At 45.1% G+C, this 20,183-nt stretch overlaps 1 protein-coding gene across 1 annotated transcript in view; it reads right to left on the bottom strand.

Moving 5' to 3' along the window:
- Nucleotides 1–14,203: 14,203 nt before the first annotated feature.
- Nucleotides 14,204–20,183, bottom strand: part of LOC123993360 (vascular endothelial growth factor receptor kdr-like) — an 80,935-nt gene continuing 74,955 nt past the window's right edge. The window contains exon 30 of the mRNA XM_046295435.1: nucleotides 14,204–15,116. The gene's annotated coding sequence lies outside the window, so the exon portion shown is untranslated. The remainder of the gene's footprint in view (nucleotides 15,117–20,183) is intronic.

Below are 20,183 nucleotides of genomic sequence, written 5' to 3'. Positions count from 1 at the left end.
GCTACGCCAGGTAGGAGACCTGCGCAAACTCCCTGTGCTTACCGGGGGGCTAGAGAGACCGGGCAAGACACCGTGTTATGCAGTGGTGCGCACGGTGTCCCCATATTTCAGCTCCGCGTATCGGCCGGGCTAGATTGAGCGGGGAGCCAAATGCCATGAAGCCGGCTCTACGAATCTGGTCCCCAGTGCGTCTCCTTGGGCCGGCTTACATGGCACCAGCCTTGCGCTCGGTGTCTCCGGTTCGCCTACATAGCCCAGTGCGGGCTATTCCACCTCGCTGCACTGGCAGGGCGGGCTATTCCACCTCGCTGCACTGGCAGGGCGACCGAGAGTATTCAACCGGGTAAGGTTGGGCAGGCTCGGTGCTGAAGGGCTCCAGTGCGCCTGCACGGTCTGGTCTATCCAGAGCCACCTCCACACACCAGTCCTCCGGTAGCAGCTCCCCGCACCAGGCTTCCTGTGCGTGTCCTCGCTCCAGTATCACCAGTGCCAGCACCACGCATCAGGCCTACAGTGCGCCTCGCCTCTCCTGTGCTATCGGAGTCTCCTGTCTGTTCAGCGCTATCAGAGCCTTCCTTCCCTCCTGCGCTGTCGGAGTCTCCCGCCTGTTCAGCGCTATCAGAGCTTTCCTCCTCTACAGCGCTGCCGGAACCTCCTGCCTGTTCGGAGCAGCCTGAGCTGTCAGTCTGCATGAAGCAGCCAGAGCTGCCAGTCTGCAAGGAGCTGCTAGTCTGCAAGGAGCTGCCAGTCTGCAAGGTGCTGCCAGCCTGCATGGAGCAGTCAGAGCTGTCAGTCTGTATGAAGCAGCCAGAGCTGTCAGTCTGCATGAAGCAGCCAGAGCTGTCAGTCTGCATGAAGCAGCCAGAGCTGTCAGTCTGCATGAAGCAGCCAGAGCTGTCAGTCTGTATGAAGCAGCCAGAGCTGTCAGTCTGTATGAAGCAGCCTGAGATGTCAGTCTGCATGAAGCAGCCAGAGCTGCCAGTCTGCAAGGAGCTGCTAGTCTGCAAGGAGCTGCCAGTCTGCAAGGTGCTGCCATTCTGCATGGAGCAGTCAGAGCTGTCAGTCTGCATAGAGCAGCTAGATCCGCCAGTCAACCAGTCTCTTCCAGATCTGCCAGTCAACCAGAATCTTCCAGATCTGCTAGTCAACCAGAATCTTCCAGATCCGCCAGCCAGCCAGGATCTACCGGAGCCGGCTACCTACCTGAGCTTCATCTCAGTACTGGGCTTCCTCTCAGTACTGGGCTTCCTCTCAGTACTGGGCTTCCCCTCAGTTCCGGGCTGCCCCTCAGTCCCGGGCTGCCCCTCAGTCCCGAGCTGCCCCTCAGTCCCGAGCTGCCCCTCAGTCCTGAGCTGCCCCTCTGTCCCGAGCTGCCCCTCAGTCCCGAGCTGCCTCAGTCCCGAGCTGCCCCTCAGTCCCGAGCTGCCCCTCAGTCACAAGCTGCTCCTCAGTTCAGTGGGGTTCTGGGTGAGGACTATTAGGCCATGGTCGGCGGCGAGGGTAGATTATCCCAGGACGCGAAGGGGAGGAACTAGGACATTAATGGAGTGGTGTCCACATCCCGAGCCGGAACCGCCACCATGGACAGACGCCCACCCGGACCCTCCCTATGGTTTTGAGGTGCGTCCGGGAGTCCGCACCTTGGGGGGGGGGGGGGTCTGTCACGCCTTGGTCTTAGTATTTTGTGTTTTCGTTAATTATTTGGTCAGGCCAGGGTGTGACATGGGTTTATTTTGTTGTATTTCGTATTGGGGTTTTTGTAGTTATTGGGATTGCGGCTGAGTAGGGGTGTTGTATAGGCTTGGCTGCCTGAGGTGGTTCTCAATCAGAGTCAGGTGATTCTCGTTGTCTCTGATTGGGAACCGTATTTAGGTAGCCTGGGTTTCACTTTGTATTTCGTGGGTGATTGTTCCTGTCTCTGTGTAGTGTTCACCAGATAGGCTGTAATAGGTTTCATCGTTCCGTTTGTTGTTTTTGTATTTATTAGTTATTTCATGTATCGTTCCGTTTTTCTTCATTAAAGACATGAGTAACCACCACGCTGCATTTCGGTCCGACTCTCTTTCAACAAACGAAGAACGCCGTTACAACACAATCATGAAGTGGAACGACATTTATTGGATATTTCAAACTTTTTTAACAAATCAAAAACTGATAAATTGGGCGTGCAAACTTATTCAGCCCCTTTACTTTCAGTGCAGTAAACTCTCTCCAGAAGTTCAGTGAGGATCTCTGAATGATCCAATGTTGACCTAAATGACTAATGATGATAAATACAATCCACCTGTGTGTAATCAAGTCTCCGTATAAATGCAACTGCACTGTGATAGTCTCAGAGGTCTTTTAAAAGCGCAGAGAGCATCATGAAGAACAAGGAACACACCAGGCAGGTCCGAGATACTTTTGTGAAGAAGTTTAAAGCCGGATTTGGATACAAAAATATTTCCCAAGCTTTAAACATCCCAAGGAGCACTGTGCAAGGGATAATATTGAAATGGAAGGAGTATCAGACCACTGCAAATCTACCAAGACCTGGCCGTCCCTCTAAACTTTCAGCTCATACAAGGAGAAGACTGATCAGAGATGCACCCAAGAGGCCCATGATCACTCTGGATGAACTGCAGAGATCTACAGCCGAGGTGGGAGACTCTGTCCATAGGACAACAATCAGTCGTATATTGCACAAATCTGGCCTTTATCGAAGAGTGGCAAGAAGAAAGCCATTTCTTAAAGATATCCATAAAAAGTGTTGTTTAAAGTTTGCCACAATCCACCTGGGAGACACACCAAACATGTGGAAGAAGGTGCTCTGGTCAGATGAAACCAAAATTTAACTTTTTGGCAACAATGCAAAACGTTATGTTTGGTGTAAAAGCAACACAGCTCATCACCCTGAACACCCCAGCCCCACTGTCAAACATGGTGGTGGCAGCATCATGGTTTGGGCCTGCTTTTCTTCAGCAGGGACAGGGAAGATGGTTAAAATTGATGGGAAGATGGATGGAGCCAAATACAGGACCATTCTGGAAGAAAACCTGATGGAGTCTGCAAAAGACCTGAGACTGGGACGGAGATTTGTCTTCCAACAAGACAATGATCCAAAACATAAAGCAAAATCTACAATGGAATGGTTCAAAAATAAACATATCCAGGTGTTAGAATGGCCAAGTCAAAGTCCAGACCTGAATCCAATCGAGAATCTGTGGAAAGAACTGAAAACTGCTGTTCACAAGTGCTCTCCATCCAACCTCACTGAGCTCGAGCTGTTTTGCAAGGAGGAATGGGAAAACATTTCAGTCTCTCGATGTGCAAAACTGATAGAGACATACCCCAAGTGACTTACAGCTGTAATTACAGCAAAAGGTGGCGCTACAAAGTATTAACTTAAAGGGGCTGAATAATTTTGCACGCCCAATTTTTCAGTTTTTAATTTGTTAAAGTTTGAAATATCCAATAAATGTCGTTCCACTTCATGATTGTGTCTCACTTGTTGTTGATTCTTCACAAAAAAATACAGTTTTATATCTTTATGTTTGAAGCCTGAAATGTGGCAAAAGGTCGCAAAGTTCAAGGGGGCTGAATACTTTTCGCAAGGCACTGTATATAGCCTCGTTATTGTTATTTTCTGCACAGTGTAGTTTGTGCTGCTCCCTGTGACTGCGTCTCTTCTTGTCAGTGACTGCCCTCTGCTGATGACAGTGTGAACCCCTCTTTGCACATTTGATTCTTCTCTCTTTGTAAACTCAAAATCACTATGGCAATTGGTCATGTGGTCTCAAAATAATTATTCCACAGGTCCGATAGAGTCATATTACAGTATGTTTCTGCTTCCATATCTCCAACCGTCACAATATTGACAAGAAACGATTCTAAAGGCAGTGACATGAGGTTGGAGAAGCACCAGTTTTTAGTTGGTTGCATAAGTCCAGATGTTGTTGAGATGGACCCCAGGACTTCACTGCAGGATAAGTGCTGAAACATGACCTTGTGACTTTTAAATTCTACAGATTCCGCTCTGACTGGCCCATATGACGCGGATAGAGCAAGAAACAGTGGTTCTCAGTTTGTTGATGGGATGTAACGTCTTCACATGCACTCTCAAGTTCAAACAGGATGCTTGTTGAAAACCAACTCAGGTTCAAGTATTTCAATCATTTTCGTCAGGGGGTAACAGAAACGGGTGTTTTGCTAGCTTGTCGAAACAGCCCAGTGTGTTAATCATAAGATTTACAGTGAACATTTTGTGTGTCTACAGGACAGGAGATGCTTTTTTTTTTTAAAGAACTAAAGGATTTTTAGAGAGGAAACGTGTGCAGGAAGCTTGAAGTTGAAGAGCACAATGTACTTACTGTGTGTGTATCAACAGCTGCACTTCCATTAACTCCTGTCCTAGTCATAGAGTGATTAAACTTATTGTACACAATTTTAAGTGAGAGAAACAACTTATTCACAGGCTGTAGTCATCAAGTACAACAAGCTACTGACAAAGTATTGAATTCCATCAAATAGCTGTGTCTAAATACTAGGCCATTGTTGCTCTGGATAGAATGTGATACTATTTCATGCCATTAATAGTCTCATTACTGGGCTCCATCTTTTAATAAATATAGGTCTTTGTAATCTAAGTGAATGTGTTATTTCTTCCATCTCATTCAGTTCCCAAACATTTTGCAGCCTGGAGTTATTTGTTGGGGGCTTGGGTTATAACCAATTTATGGGTAATAGATTTTTATGGTGGCTGTGAGCAAAATCTGCTAAATCTAGTTTTGACCCCATCCCTCTATGCCCTCTAGAATCGCTCCCAGGAGAGCCACCAGGGGGTGTTGTGGTATTTCTAGTGCAATTAGGATTTTAAAGAAAGATTTGGAAAAACAGATGAGTGGAACAATGGAATGCCTGTGTCAGTCTTAATTTGTATCTGACAGGCATGCCATTGGGGGAAACAGTTTTCAGAAATATTACAGACTGACTGAACTGGACTTGTACATGATGGAGTTGCTCTAAGATCTGTCAAAAACATCCTAGTCCTCACCGAAAATGTATCTGACGAAGTATACCAACCATTATGTCAAGAGAGAATTGTTTGCATATATATCCCTGTCATTCAAATGAAAACCTCAGTGAAACCAGCTCACCCGTGTTACGACTGCATCGGAAGGGGTCAGAGAACACAGAAAGAACACAGTGCTGAAACCATCAGAGAGGCATGGGAAAAATGCAGAGACCACTTTGCCATAATCAATTCAAAGAAACGGCGTGGCTATTTATGAGCACAAACACATGTTTATGGCAGGCTGCGGCACTAATCCTGGTTTCCCAGACCCCGTTGGCTGCGTCTGCTGGGACATCACTACTTCCTGTTGCCTGTCAGCACCAAGAGGCCGTCCTCAGATCTGTGGTAGTGAACTCAGAAATTGGTTTAGTCTCAACTCGTCTGGGTCTAATGCAACAGTGCCAGCACTTGCAGCGGTCTTGTGTTCATTCATTCATGAATTAATTAATGTGTAATCCCATCCCTTGTTTAGCCTTGCATTGATTTGCAGGCCATTCTCTTTCATGTCAGGCAACAGGGGAGGTCTGTTTAAGACAATGCAGTTATAGTATTACTGTGTTTTGGAGATTCTGTGGTCTGAATCAGATGATAAAGGGGAGGGAGAGCTTTTATTTTTAGATCTCATTCTGCCTTGAAACAGTCTTGCAGATGCAATGCATTTTCTCTGCAGTCTAAACGTATTTCAGGAGTTTCAGTATAATATAAAAAGCGAATTCATGTAGGTTCCCTTTAATTAACCTCCAAATGTTTGTCACAGCTGGGAGAGGAACCTGCTAATGTTTGTTGGAACTCTGATGGTCTTTATACACAGTGTTTCTTTCTCACCCTAGTACACCTTCTGTTCCACACCCCTGGAGTTCACAAGTCCATTTTCGGGGGTAGTCTTTATTTATTTCGATGCACTTGTTGTTGACTTGTTCTGTGATACTTCCTTGCTGCTTAAAGGTGGGGTGAAGCTCCAGCTAGTCTGACTGTGGATACAGCATCCGGCCCATTGTTCTGCTTCTAGTTGAGAGGAGGTTTGGACGTGGCCTACAGTCCACCTTCTTGGAGCAGGGGGTCTGGGAATCGCATTGTATAGTAGTGGGCTTGGGGGGAACCTGTGTTTTTTGTTGTTGTTGTAGTTATTGGGCATTATTGTGTGGCGGATGGCTTCACAGTTCAATCTGTGCTGTTTTCCCCCTGATTAACGGAATGTGTTTTGGCATGGTTTCAAGAAGGCCCTCAGTGTGTCACCTCTGTTATAGTGATTAATGGAGCATTCTGCTATGGGGTGCTGTGTTTGTCTTGGGAAGGAGCTGTGGAAGTGGGAACACTGGGGAGGGAGTTTTTTTCTCTCAAATACCATTTTCCAAAGGAAAGAAATGAAAACAGAGCTCAATAGGTGACGCCCTTTAATTAGATGCAAACGGGATGTTGTTTTTTTCCCCCAGGTCCATTTTGGTGTTGTCGCAGAGGCCGTTGTTACCTTGGGCAGCACACAAACTCTGACTCTTCAGAGGGGATACGCTCGTTTTGCTTTGGTTATAGTAGGGTAAGTTACAGTCAACGCATTGTATTAATGATGTTTCATCACATTCCTCATATCCTGCCCTGCGTACTTCACATAGCAGATTTATGTTTTTTTGTGTCATATCTGTCTAGCTGTTTCATTAGTCATATTTCAGATTACCAGGCAAACAACATGACCTTGAGTAAAGCTGTTTGAGGGGCAACACCACTTTTTCATTGTACGTTCACGATGGATGTTTTCATTTGAGAGGCTCTGTTATGAAAGACCAGCACTACTCCATTTCTTTGGTTTATTTGGTGTCTGTCTTGAATGGCAAAGCAGTTCTGGATTCCGGATATGACATATTTCTTCCAGATCCATCCATTCATTGCATTATACAGTGCCTTCAGAAAGTATTCACACCACATGACCGTTTCCACATTGTGTTGTGTTACAAACTGGGATTCAAACGGATTTCATTGTCAACAACCTACACAAAATACTCTGTAATGTCAAAGTGGAAGACAAATGTTAACATTTGAAAAACAATTTATGAAAAATAAAACACTAATATAACTTGATTAGATAAGTATTCAACCTCCTGAGTCAATACATGTTAGGATCACCTTTGGCGGCGATTACAGCTGTGAGTCTTTCTGGGTAAGAATCTAAAAGCTTTCCACACCTGTATTGTATAATATCTGCCCATTCAAATAAATAATTCAAGCTCTGTCAAGTTGATTTTTGATCATTGCTAGACAGCCATAGATGTTCAAGCCAATTTAAGTCAAAACTGTAATTATGCCACTCAGGAACATTCAATGTTGTCTCGGTAAGAAACTCCATTGTAGATATGGCCTTGTGTTTGAAATTATTGTCCTGCTGAAAGGTGAATTCATCTCCAATTGTCTGGTGGAAAGCAGACGGAACCAGGTTTTCCTCTCGGAATTTGCCTGTGTGTTTCTTTTCATCCTGAAAAACTCCACAGTGATTAACGATTACAAGCTTAACCATAACATGATGTAGATACCACTTTTCTTGAAAATATGGAGGGGTATTTTTTTGCAGTATTACTTTAGTGCCTTGCTGCAAACAGGATGCATGTTTTGGGAATATTGTTATTCTGTACAGGCTTCCTTCTTTTCACTCTGTCAATTAGGTTAGTATTGTGGAGTAACTACAATGTTGTTGATCCATCCTCAGTTTTCACACTACCACAGCCATTAAACTCTGTAACTGTTTTAAAGTCACAATTGGCCTCATGGTGAAATCCCTGAGAGTGTAATGATACATCATCCAAAGTGTAATTAATAACTTTAGCATGCTCAAAGGGATATTCAATGTGTGCTTTTTAAAATGTTCACCCATCTACCAATAGGTGCCCTTCTTTGCGAGGCATTGGAAAGCCTTGCTGGTCTTTGTGGTTGAATTTGTGTTTGATATTCACTGTTCAACTAAGGGACCTTAAAGATAATTGTATGTGTGGGGTGCAGAGATTAAGTAGTTGTTCTAAAATCATGTCAAACATTATTATTGCAACAGAGTGAGTCCATGCAACTTATTTTGTGACGTGTTAAGGACATTTTTACTCCTGAACTTATTTAGGCTTGCCATAACAAATGGGTTGAATACTTATTTACTCAAGACATTTCAGCTTTTAATTTTTAATTGATAACAAAAAACTCCACTGACATTATGGGGTTTTACGTGTAGGCCAATGACAAAAAAACAACACATTTTAAATTCAGTCTGTAACACAACAAAATGTGGATAAAGTCCAGGGTGGTGAATACCTTCTGAAGGCACTGTAGTTCATTTATTGCAGCGTTGTTGTTGCATTGAATTCAGCCTATATTATAATGTCATCCAGGATTTACGGATGCATGTTAATTAAGAGAATACAGCTTCTATATTCATACTCTATAGTATATGTCATGATCATATTTGATCAATATTCTGCACATTATTGGTGTCCAATGTAGTTTTTGCAATGTCAAATGTCTTTGGAGATTCTTATTTGACCTTATTCAGAAGTTATGACTGCTTAGTGCTCCCAAGAGAAGAGTCTGTCTAGTGACCAGCCCCTGAAGAAAGGGCCAGTGAGGTTTTCCTGCTTGTGTCTGTGTGTGGAAAACTACTAGATGTGTGAGTAAAGAAGCACGCCTTGTTGTGTTTGTAGCCAAAGAATGATGGTTCCTCATCCCCAGCATGCTTCCCATGTTTATTTACATTCCATATTCCATAGTTTACATCGGAGCTGACCTGCTTGGCTTGAGGTTTCAATAATTCACTGGTTTGGTCTCGTATAGAAGGAGGACAGTGAGTGTTGTGGTAAATATTCACATTCACCTAGCTTTAAATACCGTAAATCAGTGTAAACCAGAGTGAAGAGCGGAGACAGTGGAGAGCACAACCTGTTCCGTGTGGCGTTCCCAGTGGGCACATCCTGTTCCGTGTGGCGTTCCCAGTGGGCACACCCTGTGCCAGTAACGGGGGTCGGGGGCAGTGTGGCCCCATAGGAAGCTCACTGCGGGGTGGTGTCCTCCGGTCGTGACCAGGATGATTAAGGGCCCCTTCCTTTCCTGCTCTGAGGGGCATTGTCCCGTTGACAGACAGGCTGCCGACACCTTGCCCCGCTCAGGAAGCGTGTCTCGCTGGTTAAGGAGCAGGACCAGCGGAGTGTAGCCTTCTGCTGACAAACACATACAGTGGATACGCGTCTCACTCATCTCCACATTCCCAGCCACAGACAAGTTGTGCAACAAATATTTTCTTCTGCTGATATGTGTTCAAAATGGTGCTGATTACCTAAGGTGTCAGCACTTCAGATTAAAGAGGATCATGTCCTAAAAAAGCAGAGGGTTAATATATTAAACAATGTTAGCATCTTCAGAAAAAATTAGGAGTGGACGAGAGGTCATTTATAAATATATAGATCTTTATTCATTTATTCACTTCTTATGCTTGGTTAATAATAAAAATACATTTAGATTACAAAAATCTATATTTGATAGAAAATATCAGTGCATATACTTTTCCCCTCCACATTGAACACAAGACCCAGTCAGTCCACATTAACAACGCAAACATAATTTGGCAGGATTTCGGGGTTTAGAGACAGGATTCATAATAAACCTTAATGAATAATGTATTGTATTGGCACATTGTAGTAGCTTAACACACACAAACGATCAATTCCTCCTATTTGTAAGGAAAGACTAGCTGGTGTCGCTGGAAGTTTTATTTAACCAAAGATGCATATTTTTTCAAACATTTCAACTCTTCATCCTGATACTTTCCCCTTAAATCTGTGCATAACAGCCTTGTTTTTAAAGGTAATTACAGGCTAAACGTGAGAAAGTAGATAACATAACTTTCAGTGACCAGTGTATTGTGACCAGCCTGGATAACACATAGGATTCCTGTAGCTTGCCCTGCAAGCTTCACTAACACTTTTAGTGTAACAAAATGGATCAGTAGCAGAAGCTTTCTATTCTAAACATTCCTGCTAACAAACAGTAAATTCCTTCATCTTTCCTAATGTAATTAAAGTATATACAGCAGTGGAAACAGCATATAAATCCGGAATTAAAATCCGGAATGTTCCATATCTTGTTATCAAGGAGTCAGAGGGTACAAATCCTTTGGTTAACTCTTCAGTGTGACATATTGAAGAGGACATTTGATCTGGATTAGTAAGCGACAACGTATAATATCAACCTAAATAAATATGCATGGTTTATTTTACTAGTGCTTTCTCAGACACACGCTTCATGTGGAATTCTAATCCAAGCTCATGTTTTTAACTAGCTTTGTCCATGTGGCTCTCTTGTAGCATCCCATTTCCTTTTTGCACTCAGGCCATAACAATAATATACAAATCGGACTTTTCATTTAAAATGCCTTCACGGTAGAGAAGTAGTGTTAAATCCAAAAGCAGTGTGGTATTACACTCCGTTTTGCCCTGTTCCGTTCATACTTTAACCCTATTCAGAGGGCATTGGGACTTTATGGGCTGTTGAAACTACTACTACTACTCAGACTGAGCCAATACCCATCTACAGTCTCAACCCTTTCTTCTCTCTGAGGCGAATGGGAAAAAATATATATTTTAAACATGTTCACTGGGAAGACTGGGGATCGGAGTACTCAAGTGAGAAATCTTTTCAAACTGGCAGATTCAATTATTCACGAACCGTTCCGATAATCTGTCCGACAGGTGCCTTTTAAAAACGTGAGCATTAGCTAAAGTCAAGCTGAGTAATACATGCTTGAAAATACCAACTTTGTGATAAGAATGTTTATTAAACCTCATATTACGAACTAAAAGAAAACACAATAATTATTACTTAATATAATAAAATAGCACATTTACTTTCCAGTTTTCTATTCTATAAAACATTTGTACAGATATAAAATAGTAAAACAAGAAACGCCTCAATTCTCCAACCTATTTTCTTTCTCTGTTTACATGTTTTATCCCCATAGTAACACAGCCACATAGTTACACATTCTTAATTTACACAACAGTATAACCTGCTACCACTACATTTCATGTGTTATACGTCTGGAATCTGTTGTGCTTCTTAGTGTTGTTCACAGTAGATCATAGCCTGAGCCTGTCTTTAGGTTTGCATACAGTGCCTTCAGAAAGTATTCACACCCCTTGACTTTTACCACTTTTTTTGTATTACTGCCGGAATTTAAAATGGATTAAATGAATTAAGTATTCAACCCCTTTGTTATGGCAAGCCTAAATAAGTTCTTGAGTAAAGCTTTGCTTAACAAGTCACATAACTTGCATGGACTCACTCTGTGTGTAATAATAATGTTTAACATTATTTTTGAATGACTATCTCATCTCTGTGACCCACACATACAGATAATTGTAAGGTCCCTCAGTCGAGCAGTGCATTTCAAACACAGATTAAACCACAGAGACCAGGGACGTTTTCCAATGCCTCTCAAAGAAGGGCCTGCACTGGCAGATGGGTAAACATTTGAAAAAGCAGACACTGAATATCACTTTGAGCATGGTGAAGTCATTATTTACACCCAGTCACTACAAAGATGCAGGCATCCTTCCTAACTCAGTTGCCGGAGAGGAAGGAAACTGCTCAGGGAATTCACCAAGAGGCCAATTGTGACTTTAAAACAGTTACTGCGTTTAATGGCTGTCACAGCAGAAAACTGAGGTTGGCTCAACAACATTGTAGTTACTTCACAATACTAACCTGATTGACAGAGGGAAAATAAGGAAGCCTGTACAGAAAAAACATGTATAAAACATGCATCCTGTTTGTAGCAAGGCACTAAAGTAATACTGCAAAAAAATTGTCAAAGCAATTAACTTTTTGTCCTGAATACAAATTGTTATGTTTGGGGCAAATCCAATACAACACTATTCTCCATATTTTCAAGAATAGTGGTTGCTGCATCATGTTATGGGTATGCTTGCAATCGTTACGGACTGGGGAGTTTTGCAGGATAAACCTAAAACACAAGGCCAAATCTACACTGCAATTTCTTACCAAGAAGACTGTGAATGTTCCTGAGAGGCCGAATTACCGTTGACTTAAATCTACTTGAAAATCTATGGCAAGACCTGAAAGTGGTTGTTTATCAATGATCAACAACCAATTGGACAGAGGTTGAAGAATTTTGAAAATAATAATCGGAAAATGTTGCACAATCCATGTGTGGAAAGCTTTTAGAGTCTTACCCAGAACGACTCAAAGTTGTAATCGCTGCCAAAGGTGCTTCTACAAAGTATTGACTCAGGGGTGTGAATTATGATGTGAATGAGTTATTTCTGTATTTCATTTTCAATAAATTTGCAAAATGTCTAAAACCATGTTTTCACTTTGTCATTATGGGGTATTGTGTGAGGACCTCACAAATGAGAACATTGTGCAATATTTAGATTCTAACTAATGTCTGAGTCTTTAAAGGAAATTAAGTTCATGTATATATAATTTGATATACAGAAAAATATACATAACTGTCTTATGATTTTATATTATCTTGTTTGATATTGTACATTTAATTGTATATGGTTGAGAAAAAAAAATATTTAATCAATTTTGAATTCAGGCTGTAACACAATAAAATGTGGATTAAGTCAAGAGGTACCGTTGAAGTCAGAAGTTTACATACACCTTAGCCAAATTAATTTAAATTCAGTTTTTCACAATTCCTGACATATAATCAGAGCAAAGAATCCCTGTCTTATGACAGTTAGGATCACCACTTTATTTTAAGAATGTGAAATGGCAGAATAACAGTAGAGAGAATGATTTATTTCAGCTTTTATTTCTTTCATCACATTCCCAGTGGGTCAGAAGTTTACATACACTCAATTAGTATTTGATAGCATTGCATTTAAATTGTTTAACTTGGGTCAAACGTTTCGGGTAGCCTTCCACAAACTTCCCACAATAAGTTGGGTGAATTTTGGCCCATTCTCCTGACAGAGCCGGTGTAACTGAGTCAGGTTTCTAGGCCTCCTTGTTCGCACACACTTTTTTCAGTTTTGCCCACAAATATTCTATAGGATTGAGGTCAGAGCTTTGTGATGGAAACTCCAATACCTTGACTTTGTTGTCCTTAAGCCATTTTGCCACAACTTTGGAAGTATGCTTGGGGTCATTGTCCATTTGGAAGACCCATTTGCGACCAAGCTTTAATTTCCTGACTGATGTCTTGAGATGTTGTTCCAATATATCCACATAATTTTCCTCCCTCATGATGCCATCTATTTTGTGAAGTGCACCAGTCTCTCCTGCAGCAAAGCACCCCCACAACATGATGCTGCCACCCCTGTACTTCACGGTTGGGATGGTGTTCTTTGGCTTGCAAGCATCACCCTTTTTCCTCCAAACATAACGATGGTCATTATGGCCAAACAATTCTAATTTTGTTTCATCAAACCAGAGGACATTTCTCCAAAAAGTACAATCTTTGTCCCCATGTGCAGTTGCAGACCGTAGTCTGGCTTTTTAATGGTGGTTTTGGAGCGGTGGCTCCTTCCTTGCTGAGCGGCATTTCAGGTTATGTCGATATAAGACTAGTTTTACTGTGGATATAGATACATTTGTACACATTTCCTCCAGCATCTTCACAAGGTCTTTTGCTGTTGTTCTGGGATTGATTTGCACTTCTCGCACCAAAATACATTCATCTCTAGGAGACAGAACGCGTCTCATTCCTGAGTGGTATGGCGGCTGCGTGGTCCCATGGTGTTTATACTTGCGTACTATTGTTTGTACAGGTGAACGTGGTACCTTCAGGCGTTTGGAAATTGCTCCCAAGGATGAACCAGACTTTTTTCTGAGGTCTTGGCTGTTTTATTTAGATTTTCCCATGATGTCAAGCAAAGAGGCACTGAGTTTGAATGTAGGCCTTGAAATACATCCACAGGTACACCTCCAATTGACTAAAATGACGTCGATTAGCCTATCAGAAGCTTCTAAAGCCATGACATTTTCTGGAATTTTCCAAGCTGTTTAAATGCACAGTCAACTTAGTGTATGTAAACTTCTGACCCACTGGAATTGTGATACAGTGACTTATAAGTGAAATAATCTGTCCGTAAACAATTGTTGAAAAAATGGCTTGTGTCATGCACAAAGTAGATGTCCTAACCGACTTGCCAAAACTATAGTTTGTTCACAAGAAATTTGTGGAGTGGTTGACAAACGAGTTTTAATGACTCCTACATAAGTGTATGTAAACTTCCGACTTCAACTGTATGAAAACTTTCTGAAAGCACTGTAGGTCTATAGGTATCTATAGGTATCTGTATGTGTGGATCAGTGGAGGCTGCTGAGGGGAGGACGGCTCATAGTAATGTCTGGAATGGAGCTAAAGGAATGGCATCAAACACATAGCAACCATGTGTTTCATGTACTTGATACCATTCCACTTACTCCGCTCCAGTCATTACCACAAGCTCGTCCTCCCCAATTAAGGTGCCACCAACCTCCTGTGGTGTGGATATCACAGTGGGGTATGGAGAAGACCAGCAGCACATAGATGAACCCCTGGGACAGGCTGAGAAGGCAGACTCTTCTTCCTCCTTCCTGCACTGTGGGCTGATGGGAAGCAGGCAGGCTAAGTGCAGATACACAGAAAGGTGTCACAGTCCTAAAGTAACAGATCCCATGTTGTAACAAAGCGTCTCAAACTTGTCTCTAGCTCAGGCCCCGGGGACGAGGAGAAATGGAAGAAGTTAAAAGGAGAGAGGCAGCAGCAGGCGTTTTACGGTGCACTGTGAAGACCAGGGTGAGCTAGAACAGAGGAGAACAAAGGAGAGGCCTTGAGGCATTCAGTCAGACTCTCCACCAGGGTCGGGGGGGGGGGGGGTCTCCCACGGCGATGGGGTGGGGCTACACAGGTGGGGTGAAGGGGCGCACTATGTAGTTGTAGTCAGGGAGCGGGCTGTGGCACTCCAGACCGGGCTCCAGGGAAGAGTTGTTCAGGATGAAGTCCAGTGAGGGGACAGGCTGAGGGTACTTGTCCTTCTCTTCCTCAATCAGCACCGACTCCTTACTCTTACTCACTGCCTTCATCCTAGAGAGAGAGAGAGAGAGAGAGAGAGAGAGAGAGAGAGAGAGAGAGAGAGAGAGAGAGAGAGAGAGAGAGAGAGAGAGAGAGAGAGAGAGAGAGAGAGAGAGAGAGAGAGAGAGAGAGAGAGAGAGAGAGAGAGAGAGAGAGAGAGAGAGAGCACATACATGTTTAAAAACTGACTCAGTAATAAACCGATAATACATTTCCATGATAATTGTTCATAAAGGATGTCATCAATCATGTTCTCTGGCCTCTCTCACTTCTGCTCCCATAAACGCTCCTTATATGAGTAATTGACTACTATTGTCTTCTGGTTGCTAGGAGTTTCCAGAACCTAGCTCACAGGGACGCAAGGTCAGATCCCAGTGGGGTAATCACATGACTGACTAGCTGCAATGACTATGAGACTGGGGAAATGACAGGGTGGTGTATTACATTTTTGATTTTTTTGAGTCAAGTACTGACATCAATACTATGCCAAGCATTTACACACGTCTACAAAGAGAGGGAGATAGAGAGAGAGAGCTATAGGGAGAGGTTATAGGACAACTGCGTGTGGGGAAGAGGGAGTGCCACGTGGAATTCTACAGCACAAAGCTAGAGGACCATTACAGAGCCAGGGAGGCCCTCCCTCATAAACCTCCAGAAGGTCAAAGGTGACAGTGATCGAGTGGCGACCCAGTAAGTGTTCTTTCCCCTCAATAAATAGATAATTCTCTGCATGCCTCTGGTGACTGGTTCTCCCATGGAAGAGGCCATGGAAGCTAAGGCTGTGCCCATTGGTAGTGGTCTTCTAGTCTCTCTCTACCCAGCGTTGTGCATCACATAGGGGCACAGAGACGATGGGAGCACTGTACATGGGTTGATGGGGGTGTGGGGGTGGGGTTGGGAGGGAACAATGGTTGCTGAGGGAGGGGATCCATAACGTTTTATTCAAACCAAGACCTTGTTCATTGTGGGTTTTGGAATAGTGTCATTAATACTGGTAATTTCACATCAAACTCCACTCAAGGATGTTTTCCTGTACCCTTTCTGCCAGTTTATGATTATTGCATTGAAAAAAAAAACATTGTTTGTTAGCTGTTCTTGCTTGTCAGAACATGTTTCAGTCCTAATCTTTTTTTGACCAGTAAAGAGGCATTTGTGAGTGGGGCAAAGACAGACTCCACCGACATATATTCATTTAATGCAATTGTGCTCTTTGAACTGAAGCTGGGAGAGTTTTTGCAGCCGGACCTTTCTAAGCCCTGTCCTTAGCCCTGGTTTCTCTCTATTGTACAGGTATGAAAGGTTCTGACAAGGTGTCATGCCAGCAGTGTCATCTACAGTTGGTCAAGGAACCTGTCTTCTACGGACGCTATCGATGACCTGGGTGATTGCTAGCTGGGAACCCAGCAAACCCAGGAACATTCCCAGAACATTAAACTAAGATTCCCATTAAGTTCTAGTTAGGGTTGTATCTAACATTAGGATGATAACATCCCAATATAATGTTTTTGATAACAAAATATATATTTTTCTTCAAAAATATGTTTTAAGGGGCCTCCCGGGTGGCACAGTGGTCTAGGGCGCTGCATTGCAGTGCTAGCTGTGCCACCAGAGACTCTGGGTTCAGGCTCTGTCGCAGCCGACCGCGACCGGGAGGTCCGTGGCCTAGCGTCGTCCGGGTTAGGGAGGGCTTGGGGTTAGGGATATCCTTGTCTCATCGCGCACCAGCGACTCCTGTGGCGGGCCGGGCGCAGTGCACGCTAACCAGGTCGCCAGGTGCACAGTGTTTCCTCCGACACATTGGTGCGGCTGGCTTCCGGGTTGGATGCGCGCTGTGTTAAGAAGCAGTGCGGCTTGGTTGGGTTGTGTATCGGAGGACGCATGGCTTTCAACCTTCGTCTCTCCCGAGCCCGTACAGGAGTTGTAGCGATGAGACAAGATAGTAACTACTAACAATTGGATACCACGAAATTGGGGAGAAAAGGGGGTCGAATTTAAAAATAAGTATAAATGTTTTAAATTAAATAACCTTGGAATGTCAATAAAATGTTGTGCACAATATCTGTGACAACCCATACAGAACATTTCCGAAAAGTTCTCATTAGGTTTCCAGTAATGTTTTCCCAGCAAATCAAAATTGGTTCTGTGAAAGTTCCGAAAAATTCAATTATGGCAAATGTTCTCATAATAGAGCTCTGCTATCCAACCCGAGCAACAGCAGGTGAATGTTTTTTGCAGCCCAGAATCATCTGCACATCTGGACAGTTTTCATGTTTTGGGAACAAAATTCTCACCAGACTGTTTCCGCAACCTAATGAAACATTCTGTGAACCTTTTTTTGTTTTTGTTGTACTTTCACCCCTTTCCCCCCCAATTTCATGATACCCAATTGATAGTTACAGTCTTTTCCCATCGCTGCAACTCCCCTACAGACTCGGGAGAAGCGAGGGTCGATAGCCACGCGTCCCCCGAAACACGACCCTGCAAAACCTCACTGCTTCTTGACACACTCCTGGCTTAACCCGGAAGCCAGCCACACCAATGTGTCAGAGGAAACACTGTCCAACTGGGACAAGGAAATCCATTCTGGGAACCTTTAAAGAACAGATTAACTGTGTTCTAGAAACATTTTTTGCAACATTTGGCAAATTTTTATATAAAAATGATATAATCATCAGCAAGACTGGACAGTTTTTGTGTTATGAGAACATTTGCCGCGACCTAATGAATGTTCTGGGAACTTTCACAGAACCAATTTTGGTTTGATGGGAAGCTTAGTCTACGCCTGAGGATTTGTGAACTGTATCATGAGATTACATTTAGAATAACCTGAATGCATCCCCTTTTTTAACTCATTTTGGAAGTTGCTGGTTTGCTGATCATGTTCAAATCCAAAGAGTCCAGGTGTGTGACCTACTAGATTAACCCTGCTATTGGCCAACGTTCAAAATCAAAAACAATCTCTAAAAGCTAAATCTACACAAACCACAGGTTTATGTGGGACAGTGGGTGGACTGTACATGCATAATGGAATGTTCTCTATCTGAACATTAGCTCTCAGTTCATTGCGTAGGGGAGCCTTCATTCTCAAAGACGCAGGGTGATGTTAGACAACAGCCACCACAGACTGATTACAGTGGACCAGATAACATCCAGGGTGATGAGACATCTGAGACCACAACTGTTCCTCAGCAATGACACTGTTATTCTGTTAACATCTGTTAGATTGACTCTGGACAGAGTGCTTGGACAGAGTGCTTGGACAGAGTGCTTGGACAGAGTGCTTGGACAGAGTGCTTGGACAGTGTGCTTGGACAGAGTGCTTGGACAGAGTCCCTCCTTGGCCCCGACCTCTCATGTCATCTCACACTATAGCAGTTGAGTGATGTATGAAACACTGCCTCTACTCTAAAAACGTAGAAACTCCTTGATAAGTAAGTTGTCAGAGGATGTCTCAATCAGGCCGAGCAGCCTTTTGAGTTTTAGTGTTAAACCACCCAGGCCCGAGTCACACTTCCAGTGGACTTTTGTTTTCTGTCTTTTGGGTTGTCACCTTAGGGCAATATCCCTCCCTAGAGTCCTTTGTCTCGATTGGGCTCTCGCATGGCTTCTTTTTACAAATGCAAAAACCTGTCATTGAGGTTCAGAGGGTGATAGGGACCGTGTGTGTGTGTGTGTGTGTGACAATACGAACGTCTACATTCCAGGCCAGTGGGTGGGTTTCCTAGGCAGGTCCAGCACCCTGTCTCTCCTTCTCTCCTACCTCTTTCTGCTTCCCACATCTCTCCATCCTGCTTCTCTACCCCTCTACCCTTCTTTGCTTCTCCACCCCTCCCAGCCTCTCCACCCCTCCCGGCCTCTGCCTCTCCACCCCTCCCAGCCTCTCCACCCCTCCCAGCCTCTGCCTCTCCACCCTATCTACCCTTCTCTGCCTCTCCTCCCCTCCCAGCCTCGGCCTCTCTACCCTTCTCTGCCTCTCCAACCCTCCCGGCCTCTTCCCGGCCTCTGCCTCTCCACCCCTCCAGGCCTCTCTACCCTTCTCTGCCTCTCCACCCTTCTCAGCCTCTGCCTCTCCACCCCTCCCGGCCTCTTCCCGGCCTCTGCCTCTCCACCCCTCCCGGCCTCTTCCCGGCCTCTGCCTCTCTACCTCTCCTGGCCTCGGCCTCTCCACCCCTCCTCGCCTCTCTACCCCTCCCCGCCTCTGCCTCTCTACCCCCGCTCCCAGCCCATCTACCCCTACCTGCCGCTCTACCCCTCCCTGCCGCTCTACCCCTCCCTGCCGCTCTACTACCCCCCTGCCGCTCTACCCCTCCCCCCCTGCCGCTCTACCCCCCTCCCAGCCCATCTACCCCCTCTGCCAGCCCATCTACCCCCCCCCTGCCGCTCTACCCCCCCTCCCTCCCCCAGCCCATCTACCCCCCCGCTCTACCCCCCTCCCAGCCCATCTACCCCCTGCCGCTCTACCCCCCCTCCCAGCCCATCTACCCCCTGCCGCTCTACCCCCCTCCCAGCCCATCTACCCCCCCTGCCGCTCTACCCCCCCTGCCGCTCTACCCCCCTCCCAGCCCATCTACCCCTCCCTGCCGCTACCCCTCCCTGCCGCCCCTCCCTGCCGCTCTACCCCCCTGCCGCTCTACCCCCTCCGAGCCCATCTACCCCTCCCTGCCGCTCTACCCCCCTCCCTGCCGCTCTACCCCTCCCTGCCGCTCTACCCCCTGCCGCTCTACCCCCTCCCGCTCTACCCCCCTCCCAGCCCATCTACCCCCCCTGCCAGCCCATCTGCCGCTCCCCCGCCGCTCTACCCCTCCCTGCCGCTCTACCCCCCTGCCGCTCTACCCCCTGCCGCTCTACCCCCTCCCAGCCCATCTACCCCTCCCTGCCGCTCTACCCCCCTGCCGCTCTACCCCCCCTCCCAGCCCATCTACCCCCTGCCAGCCCATCTACCCCCCTGCCGCTCTACCCCTCCCTGCCGCTCTACCCCCCTGCCGCTCTACCCCCTGCCGCTCTACCCCCTCCCACCCCCTCCCAGCCCATCTACCCCTCCCTGCCGCATCTACCCCTCCCTGCCGCTCTACCCCCCCT

Source organism: Oncorhynchus gorbuscha, linkage group LG13 (genome assembly GCF_021184085.1).
Source record: "Oncorhynchus gorbuscha isolate QuinsamMale2020 ecotype Even-year linkage group LG13, OgorEven_v1.0, whole genome shotgun sequence".
NCBI lineage: Eukaryota > Metazoa > Chordata > Actinopteri > Salmoniformes > Salmonidae > Oncorhynchus > Oncorhynchus gorbuscha.
This window is presented reverse-complemented; position numbering and strand designations above follow the sequence as displayed.